Raw genomic sequence first — 10807 nt, forward strand, 5'->3', positions numbered from 1 at the left:
GGGACTTTGTCTCGTGCGAGTAAAAAGCAATACGCCGCTGGACTTAGCCGCGTGCGAGTAAAAAGCAATACGCCGCTGGACTTAGTCGCGTACAAACAGAAAGCAATACGCCGCTGGACTTAGTCGCGTGCGAGTAAAAAGCAATACGCCGCTGGACTTAGTCGCGTACAAACAGAAAGCAATACGCCGCTGGACTTAGTCGCGTACAAACAGAAAGCAATACGCCGCTGGACTTAGTCGCGTACGAGCATAAAGCAATACGCCGCTGGACTTAGTCGCGTGCGAGTAAAAAGCAATACGCCGCTGGACTTAGTCGCGTACAAACAGAAAGCAATACGCCGCTGGGACTTTGTCTCCTGCGGTTAAAAAAAATAATTTCGCTACGTACGGCCGATGGTCGTGCGTAGCGATTTTTTTTTTTCCTTTAAATCAAACAACGAGACGCACGAATAGAAAGCGATACGCCGCTGCAACTTTGTCGCGTGCGAGTAAAAAGCAATACGCCGCTGGACTTAGTCGCGTACAAACAGAAAGCAATACGCCGCTGGACTTAGTCGCGTGCGAGTAAAAAGCAATACGCCGCTGGACTTAGTCGCGTACAAACAGAAAGCAATACGCCGCTGGACTTAGTCGCGTACGAGCATAAAGCAATACGCCGCTGGGACTTTGTCTCGTGCGAGCATAAAGCAATACGCCGCTGGACTTAGTCGCGTGCGAGCATAAAGCAATACGCCGCTGGACTTAGTCGCGTGCGAGCATAAAGCAATACGCCGCTGGACTTAGTCGCGTGCGAGTAAAAAGCAATACGCCGCTGGACTTAGTCGCGTACAAACAGAAAGCAATACGCCGCTGGACTTAGTCGCGTGCGAGCATAAAGCAATACGCCGCTGGACTTAGTCGCGTGCGAGCATAAAGCAATACGCCGCTGGGACTTTGTCTCCTGCGGTTAAAAAAAATAATTTCGCTACGTACGGCCGATGGTCGTGCGTAGCGATTTTTTTTTCCTTTAAATCAAACAACGAGACGCACGAATAGAAAGCGATACGCCGCTGGGACTTTGTCTCGTGCGAGTAAAAAGCAATACGCCGCTGGACTTAGCCGCGTGCGAGTAAAAAGCAATACGCCGCTGGACTTAGTCGCGTACAAACAGAAAGCAATACGCCGCTGGACTTAGTCGCGTGCGAGTAAAAAGCAATACGCCGCTGGACTTAGTCGCGTACAAACAGAAAGCAATACGCCGCTGGACTTAGTCGCGTACGAGCATAAAGCAATACGCCGCTGGACTTAGTCGCGTGCGAGTAAAAAGCAATACGCCGCTGGACTTAGTCGCGTACAAACAGAAAGCAATACGCCGCTGGGACTTTGTCTCCTGCGGTTAAAAAAAATAATTTCGCTACGTACGGCCGATGGTCGTGCGTAGCGATTTTTTTTTTCCTTTAAATCAAACAACGAGACGCACGAATAGAAAGCGATACGCCGCTGCAACTTTGTCGCGTGCCAGTAAAAAGCAATACGCCGCTGGACTTAGCCGCTCGTGCTACCGCTGCGCGCGCACCTCCGAATCAGCGGGTATGCGCCGGAGTAGGTAACACTCTCTTAAGGTACGCCGTTCTGCGCAGCTCGTCTTGCGCGCGCGCGCGCGCGCTTTTTCAAATATTTTTAAACGTTTTTTCGCGTTTTTTCCCGTTTCTTCGCGTTTTTTCCCGTTTTTTCCCGTTTTTTCCCGTTTTCCACGTTTTTTCCCGTTTCACGAGAGAGACGAAAACGAGGAAAATAATCGCGACAAATGCTCGCTCGCTGCGCTCGCTCGGACGAATATAGCCCAACCCAAAACCGATCCCGAGCGTTCGAACGAAGATTTCGATGAAATCGAAGAACGAACGCGAAAGGGATTGGTTTTGGGTTGGGCTATTTTTTTTTCGAGCGAGCGGAGCGAGCGAGCAACGCGTAAGAGCGTATCGTTGCGTCGCAGGGACTTTGAAATATTCGCCACTGTTCGAACGTTCGAGTCGAAATAACTCGAGAAAAAGCGTTATAACGCATCGAAATTATCAGTGAAATCGTTACGTATCGACGAAATCTAGTCGAAAGTAGCGATTTCACTTTATTTTTTTAAAAAATTTCATCCTCCGGACCAACGTGACCGGGACGTTGGAACTTAGAATTTTTTCGCCCCGTTACGAAAGTACCGAAAGTTCAACTCGAAATAACTCGCTAAAAAGCGTTATAACGTATCGAAATTTTGCGTGAAATCGTTACGTTTCGACGAAATCTAGTCGAAAGTAGCGATTTCACTTTATTTTTTTAAAAAATTTCATCCTCCGGACCAACGTGACCGGGACGTTGGAACTTAGAATTTTTTCGCCCCGTTACGAAAGTACCGAAAGTTCAACTCGAAATAACTCGCTAAAAAGCGTTATAACGTATCGAAATTTTGCGTGAAATCGTTACGTTTCGACGAAATCTAGTCGAAAGTAGCGATTTCACTTTATTTTTTTAAAAAATTTCATCCTCCGGACCAACGTGACCGGGACGTTGGAACTTAGAATTTTTTCGCCCCGTTACGAAAGTACCGAAAGTTCAACTCGAAATAACTCGCTAAAAAGCGTTATAACGTATCGAAATTTTGCGTGAAATCGTTACGTTTCGACGAAATCTAGTCGAAAGTAGCGATTTCACTTTATTTTTTTAAAAAATTTCGTCCTCCGGACCAACCTGACCGGGACGTTGGAACTTAGAATTTTTTCGCCCCGTTACGAAAGTACCGAAAGTTCAACTCGAAATAACTCGCTAAAAAGCGTTATAACGTATCGAAATTTTGCGTGAAATCGTTACGTTTCGACGAAATCTAGTCGAAAGTAGCGATTTCACTTTATTTTTTTAAAAAATTTCATCCTCCGGACCAACGTGACCGGGACGTTGGAACTTAGAATTTTTTCGCCCCGTTACGAAAGTACCGAAAGTTCAACTCGAAATAACTCGCTAAAAAGCGTTATAACGTATCGAAATTTTGCGTGAAATCGTTACGTTTCGACGAAATCTAGTCGAAAGTAGCGATTTCACTTTATTTTTTTGAAAAATTTCATCCTCCGGACCAACGTGACTGGGACGTTGGAACTTAGAATTTTTTCGCACCGCTACGAAAAGGCCGAAAGATCCCCTCCAAATAACTCGTTAAAAAGTGTTATAACGTACGAATATTTTTCAAGAAATCGTTATAACTCGATAAAATACGTCGGGATTAAGCGTTTATATCGTCGGCAGACGGATATAAAAACGTTTGGACCGACACGACCGGTCGTTGGAACATAGAAAAATTCCGAGCCGGTACGTTGGGACTTAGAAAAATTCCGAGGGCGAAAAAGTTTTTTCGAGTTTATTCGTTAAAAAGCGTTACAAGGTATGAATTTTTTTGCATAAATCGACGTAACTCGACGAAATACGTCGGGATTAATGGTTTATTTCCGTCCGAGAACGATTTTTAAAAACGGACCTATGCGGCCGGTCGTTCGTACTTGGAAAATTTTCGGACCGAACACTCTTTTTCGATTAATTCGTTAAAAAGCGTTATAACGTACGAATATTTTTCAAGAAATCGTTATAACTCGATAAAATACGTCGGGATTAAGCGTTTATATCGTCGGCAGACGGATATAAAAACGTTTGGACCGACACGACCGGTCGTTGGAACATAGAAAAATTCCGAGCCGGTACGTTGGGACTTAGAAAAATTCCGAGGGCGAAAAAGTTTTTTCGAGTTTATTCGTTAAAAAGCGTTACAAGGTATGAATTTTTTTGCATAAATCGACGTAACTCGACGAAATACGTCGGGATTAATGGTTTATTTCCGTCCGAGAACGATTTTTAAAAACGGACCTATGCGGCCGGTCGTTCGTACTTAGAAAATTTTCGGACCGAACACTCTTTTTCGATTAATTCGTTAAAAAGCGTTATAACGTACGAATATTTGTCAAGAAATCGTTATAACTCGATAAAATACGTCGGGATTAAGCGTTTATATCGTCGGCAGACGGATATAAAAACGTTTGGACCGACACGACCGGTCGTTGGAACATAGAAAAATTCCGAGCCGGTACGTTGGGACTTAGAAAAATTCCGAGGGCGAAAAAGTTTTTTCGAGTTTATTCGTTAAAAAGCGTTACAAGGTATGAATTTTTTTGCATAAATCGACGTAACTCGACGAAATACGTCGGGATTAATGGTTTATTTCCGTCCGAGAACGATTTTTAAAAACGGACCTATGCGGCCGGTCGTTCGTACTTAGAAAATTTTCGGACCGAACACTCTTTTTCGATTAATTCGTTAAAAAGCGTTATAACGTACGAATATTTTTCAAGAAATCGTTATAACTCGATAAAATACGTCGGGATTAAGCGTTTATATCGTCGGCAGACGGATATAAAAACGTTTGGACCGACACGACCGGTCGTTGGAACATAGAAAAATTCCGAGCCGGTACGTTGGGACTTAGAAAAATTCCGAGGGCGAAAAAGTTTTTTCGAGTTTATTCGTTAAAAAGCGTTACAAGGTATGAATTTTTTTGCATAAATCGACGTAACTCGACGAAATACGTCGGGATTAATGGTTTATTTCCGTCCGAGAACGATTTTTAAAAACGGACCTATGCGGCCGGTCGTTCGTACTTAGAAAATTTTCGGACCGAACACTCTTTTTCGATTAATTCGTTAAAAAGCGTTATAACGTACGAATATTTGTCAAGAAATCGTTATAACTCGATAAAATACGTCGGGATTAAGCGTTTATATCGTCGGCAGACGGATATAAAAACGTTTGGACCGACACGACCGGTCGTTGGAACATAGAAAAATTCCGAGCCGGTACGTTGGGACTTAGAAAAATTCCGAGGGCGAAAAAGTTTTTTCGAGTTTATTCGTTAAAAAGCGTTACAAGGTATGAATTTTTTTGCATAAATCGACGTAACTCGACGAAATACGTCGGGATTAATGGTTTATTTCCGTCCGAGAACGATTTTTAAAAACGGACCTATGCGGCCGGTCGTTCGTACTTAGAAAATTTTCGGACCGAACACTCTTTTTCGATTAATTCGTTAAAAAGCGTTATAACGTACGAATATTTGTCAAGAAATCGTTATAACTCGATAAAATACGTCGGGATTAAGCGTTTATATCGTCGGCAGACGGATATAAAAACGTTTGGACCGACACGACCGGTCGTTGGAACATAGAAAAATTCCGAGCCGGTACGTTGGGACTTAGAAAAATTCCGAGGGCGAAAAAGTTTTTTCGAGTTTATTCGTTAAAAAGCGTTACAAGGTATGAATTTTTTTGCATAAATCGACGTAACTCGACGAAATACGTCGGGATTAATGGTTTATTTCCGTCCGAGAACGATTTTTAAAAACGGACCTATGCGGCCGGTCGTTCGTACTTAGAAAATTTTCGGACCGAACACTCTTTTTCGATTAATTCGTTAAAAAGCGTTATAACGTACGAATATTTGTCAAGAAATCGTTATAACTCGATAAAATACGTCGGGATTAAGCGTTTATATCGTCGGCAGACGGATATAAAAACGTTTGGACCGACACGACCGGTCGTTGGAACATAGAAAAATTCCGAGCCGGTACGTTGGGACTTAGAAAAATTCCGAGGGCGAAAAAGTTTTTTCGAGTTTATTCGTTAAAAAGCGTTACAAGGTATGAATTTTTTTGCATAAATCGACGTAACTCGACGAAATACGTCGGGATTAATGGTTTATTTCCGTCCGAGAACGATTTTTAAAAACGGACCTATGCGGCCGGTCGTTCGTACTTAGAAAATTTTCGGACCGAACACTCTTTTTCGATTAATTCGTTAAAAAGCGTTATAACGTACGAATATTTTTCAAGAAATCGTTATAACTCGATAAAATACGTCGGGATTAAGCGTTTATATCGTCGGCAGACGGATATAAAAACGTTTGGACCGACACGACCGGTCGTTGGAACATAGAAAAATTCCGAGCCGGTACGTTGGGACTTAGAAAAATTCCGAGGGCGAAAAAGTTTTTTCGAGTTTATTCGTTAAAAAGCGTTACAAGGTATAAATTTTTTTACGGGAATCGTTCTATCTCTATTAAATACGTCGGGATTAAACATTTTTATCGATTTTTTCAAAAAATTAGCGTTCGTCGAACTGACACGACTGGGATATTTTTCTAATTTTTTCGTTAATTAACGTTACAAGGTATATATTTTTTTGCATATTTCTACTTATTTTAACGTATTGTAATTGATTATAAACTTATTTTTTGTCCGTATTCGATAAAAGAGTATGTTTACTGATGCAATTTTTCGGTGAAAAAAAAAATTAATTTTTTGGTAAAAATGCATTTCTATTATGTTAATAAAACGTCTGGTAATGTATTTCGATGGTTGGATATTGGCTTTGTATAGTAGTGATCGAGCGTTCGCGAGACTAAGTTCCAGCGTCCCTTCCGAACGGTACGTTGCTACGGAGGTTTTGCACCGTAAGCGCGCGGCCGCTAGCCCGGCCGGCGCCGGCCTTCCGGCTGGCGCTTTCGTATCTATAAGAGAGACGTCGAGCCGGACGGTTCGGTCGGAACAGCGTTGAGCGCGTGGCTATTCTACGGCCTCGGTTGAGAATTCAGTCACCGCTCCTCGAGTCTTAGTGTATTTTACGCTATTTCTCGACTGTTCCTCCGTTCTCGTTCTGGTTTTTTCTCTACACTGCTGCGCCGCGGGTCGCTGTCCTGGACGTAATGACCAAATATCGTGGCAAGGTTCCCCTGAGTCGGGAAGCTGGTGACCTGTGTGTACGTATTCTAACAAAAATTGTTAGATGCGTGTGTGCTTGTACTAACTGAGCATCGATTCATTCAAAAGAGTATAACCGTCTGCTTTCTATAAAAACTTCTGCTTTCGCAGAAGTATCCGATGAGGCGGTAGGAGCGTACTATCTTTGCGTAGTATGTCTTCTGCCGAAAATGTTCTACCGATTGAAAGAATATTCTTACGGTATGTCCAGCGCGACGCACTGGGATACGCGCTTGTTCGTTCAGCGTGAGGTGCGTATACGTGCTTTACCGCTAAGATATTCTAATAAGTCTTTTTACACGAAGACAGCATTATGGAAATGTTCCTTTAGAAGTACGATTCTAAACATTTTATATAAGACTATGAGAAAGAGAGAGAGAGAAGAGAGGAGGTGGAGTTGAGAATTACAAAGTGGCTGCGAGCGGCGTTCGAAGATTATTACTGAACTATGGGTGTATCTCGAACGTCGCTAGGAGATATATTTTATAGATATATCTATCTTAAGAACGAAAAGTCTCGTCGTACGGTGCTTACGTCCCACCTACGACACGAAGAGAACTTAAACGAAATTTATAAGAATTGTTATACGAATAAGATCCCTGGTTGATCCTGCCAGTAGTCATATGCTTGTCTCAAAGATTAAGCCATGCATGTCTCAGTACATGCCGCATTAAGGTGAAACCGCGAATGGCTCATTAAATCAGTTATGGTTTCTTAGATCATACCTACATTTACTTGGATAACTGTGGTAATTCTAGAGCTAATACATGCAAACAGATTCCGACCAGAGATGGTAGGAATGCTTTTATTAGATCAAAACCAATCGGTGGCGGATGGCTCGTCTGTCCGTCCATCGTTTGTTTTGGTGACTCTGAATAACTTTGTGCTGATCGCATGGTCATCTAGCACCGGCGACGCATCTTTCAAATGTCTGCCTTATCAACTGTCGATGGTAGGTTCTGCGCCTACCATGGTTGTAACGGGTAACGGGGAATCAGGGTTCGATTCCGGAGAGGGAGCCTGAGAAACAGCTACCACATCCAAGGAAGGCAGCAGGCGCGCAAATTACCCACTCCCGGCACGGGGAGGTAGTGACGAAAAATAACGATACGGGACTCATCCGAGGCCCCGTAATCGGAATGAGTACACTTTAAATCCTTTAACGAGGACCAATTGGAGGGCAAGTCTGGTGCCAGCAGCCGCGGTAATTCCAGCTCCAATAGCGTATATTAAAGTTGTTGCGGTTAAAAAGCTCGTAGTTGAATCTGTGTGTCACAGTGTCGGTTCACCGCTCGCGGTGTTTAACTGGCATTATGTGGTACGTCCTATCGGTGGGCTTAGCTCCTCGCGGGCGGTCCAACTAATATCCCATCGCGGTGCTCTTCACTGAGTGTCGAGGTGGGCCGATACGTTTACTTTGAACAAATTAGAGTGCTTAAAGCAGGCTACCTTCGCCTGAATACTGTGTGCATGGAATAATGGAATAGGACCTCGGTTCTATTTTGTTGGTTTTCGGAGCCCCGAGGTAATGATTAATAGGGACAGATGGGGGCATTCGTATTGCGACGTTAGAGGTGAAATTCTTGGATCGTCGCAAGACGGACAGAAGCGAAAGCATTTGCCAAAAATGTTTTCATTAATCAAGAACGAAAGTTAGAGGTTCGAAGGCGATCAGATACCGCCCTAGTTCTAACCATAAACGATGCCAGCCAGCGATCCGCCGAAGTTCCTCCGATGACTCGGCGGGCAGCTTCCGGGAAACCAAAGCTTTTGGGTTCCGGGGGAAGTATGGTTGCAAAGCTGAAACTTAAAGGAATTGACGGAAGGGCACCACCAGGAGTGGAGCCTGCGGCTTAATTTGACTCAACACGGGAAACCTCACCAGGCCCGGACACCGGAAGGATTGACAGATTGATAGCTCTTTCTTGATTCGGTGGGTGGTGGTGCATGGCCGTTCTTAGTTGGTGGAGCGATTTGTCTGGTTAATTCCGATAACGAACGAGACTCTAGCCTGCTAAATAGACGTAACTTATGGTATCTCGAAGGCCCCCGGCTTCGGTCGGTGGGTTTTTACTACCAACGTACAAACAAATCTTCTTAGAGGAACAGGCGGCTTCTAGCCGCACGAGATTGAGCAATAACAGGTCTGTGATGCCCTTAGATGTTCTGGGCCGCACGCGCGCTACACTGAAGGAATCAGCGTGTTTTCCCTGGCCGAAAGGCCCGGGTAACCCGCTGAACCTCCTTCGTGCTAGGGATTGGGGCTTGCAATTATTCCCCATGAACGAGGAATTCCCAGTAAGCGCGAGTCATAAGCTCGCGTTGATTACGTCCCTGCCCTTTGTACACACCGCCCGTCGCTACTACCGATTGAATGATTTAGTGAGGTCTTCGGACTGGTGCGCGGCCAATGTGATAAGCATTGCCGATGTTACCGGGAAGATGACCAAACTTGATCATTTAGAGGAAGTAAAAGTCGTAACAAGGTTTCCGTAGGTGAACCTGCGGAAGGATCATTAACGATACGATACCAAAAGAATTTGACTTGAACACATATAAAAACTATGAAATATATATCACAATGGTCGGTAAGGAGCCGTACTCCTCCTGTATCGACGAAAGTATATACGACGTATTAACAAGCTATATACTTTAACAAACGAAAACGCCAGGGAGCTTGGCAACCTCCGTTGGCACGAATAGAAATATTCTTAAGGAGGAGACGACCCTCCAGCTACGGAATTATACGAAGAGAAGGTGGCACTCTCTCTCGATCATCGGGATGAAGAGATATATATATACAAGTATAAAAACGAAATGCGAATGAAACTTATTCGAGGCGCCTGCGTGAGGTCGTAAACAGAAAGACCCGCCGTCTCCGAATAAAACATATAACATATAATATATATATATATGAAATTCTAATAAAAGGGAACTCTAGCTTCGAAAGAGCCAACAAAAGTTAAGGCTCGATATCAAACGAAAAAATTACGATGGAAACCAGGTGTAAAGAGAAATGCAGTCGTGGCGCCTGCGAGAGGCCGTACACAGAAAGACCCGCCGTCACGATCTCGTATTTCGTATTTGCATCGTGGAAACCGTACAAACGAAATATAAAAGTCCATGCAAACTAATAAGAAAATCTCTAAAGTGCCTCGTGTCGGAGTGATCATGCTCGCCTATTCTCTTCTATGTTTCGTGGTCTGTGTTGCGTTTGTTCTCCTCCTAGCAACGGGACATATCGAAGACTCCTCTTTGGGATCGAACGAAGCGTCTAGAACGAGTCGACGAGAGCGAAAGAACTTGTAGCGAGTCGCGCAGAGCGAAAGGATACCGATATACATCTTCGAAGGTTCTCTTCGAAGATCCATGGATACCTTCTGCGTCGACTTCTCTCGTCTCTTTCATCGAAACTCTCGTCGTTCTCGAAACGTGCTTCCTACCCAAAGGGCGTGTGCTCTTCGTATGTCGTTTCGTTCGAAATAACGAAACCACGTGTAACATACTCGTGGATCGGGTAACCTAGAACGAAGACGCATCGCGTGGATGTTGGCCCGCTATGCGACGATGACCGATGATGATGATGATGATGATGATGATGATATGATGATGATGTCGATGTCGACGACGACGACGATGAAGACGATGTGTAGCAACGATTCGTAACTAGTCTAGCCGAAGTTCGTTCAGAGGGGAACGCCGCCGGCTTCGAAGCCTCGATGTCGTGAGTCGGACACCCGTGCCGTCGCTAGAGTTTTTCAAACTCTGCTTCTGGATATTGGGACGAAAGACCGCTCGAGGACGACGACAGCCGTGCGTGCGTATCCCATCGAATTTTTTTTACACCACCTGAACGAGACTAAAGTTTCGTCTAGTTGATCGTCTACCGTCGCATAATGTATATTATATACCGTTCAGAGGGGACCGGCTGTCTATCCTCGTTGTCGTGAGTCGGACACCCGTGCCGTCGCTAGAGTTTTTCAAACTCTG

At 44.2% G+C, this 10807-nt stretch overlaps 1 non-coding gene across 1 annotated transcript; it reads left to right on the top strand.

Annotated features, from left to right (window-relative positions):
• Positions 1–7413: 7413 nt before the first annotated feature.
• On the top strand, positions 7414–9336 carry LOC126877057 (small subunit ribosomal RNA). The gene has a single exon (XR_007694719.1). It is a non-coding gene; the product is annotated as a small subunit ribosomal RNA (ribosomal RNA).
• The last annotated feature ends 1471 nt before the right edge of the window (positions 9337–10807 follow it).

Source organism: Bombus huntii, unplaced genomic scaffold (assembly GCF_024542735.1).
Source record: "Bombus huntii isolate Logan2020A unplaced genomic scaffold, iyBomHunt1.1 ctg00000114.1, whole genome shotgun sequence".
In the NCBI taxonomy this organism is placed as follows: Eukaryota; Metazoa; Arthropoda; class Insecta; order Hymenoptera; family Apidae; genus Bombus; species Bombus huntii.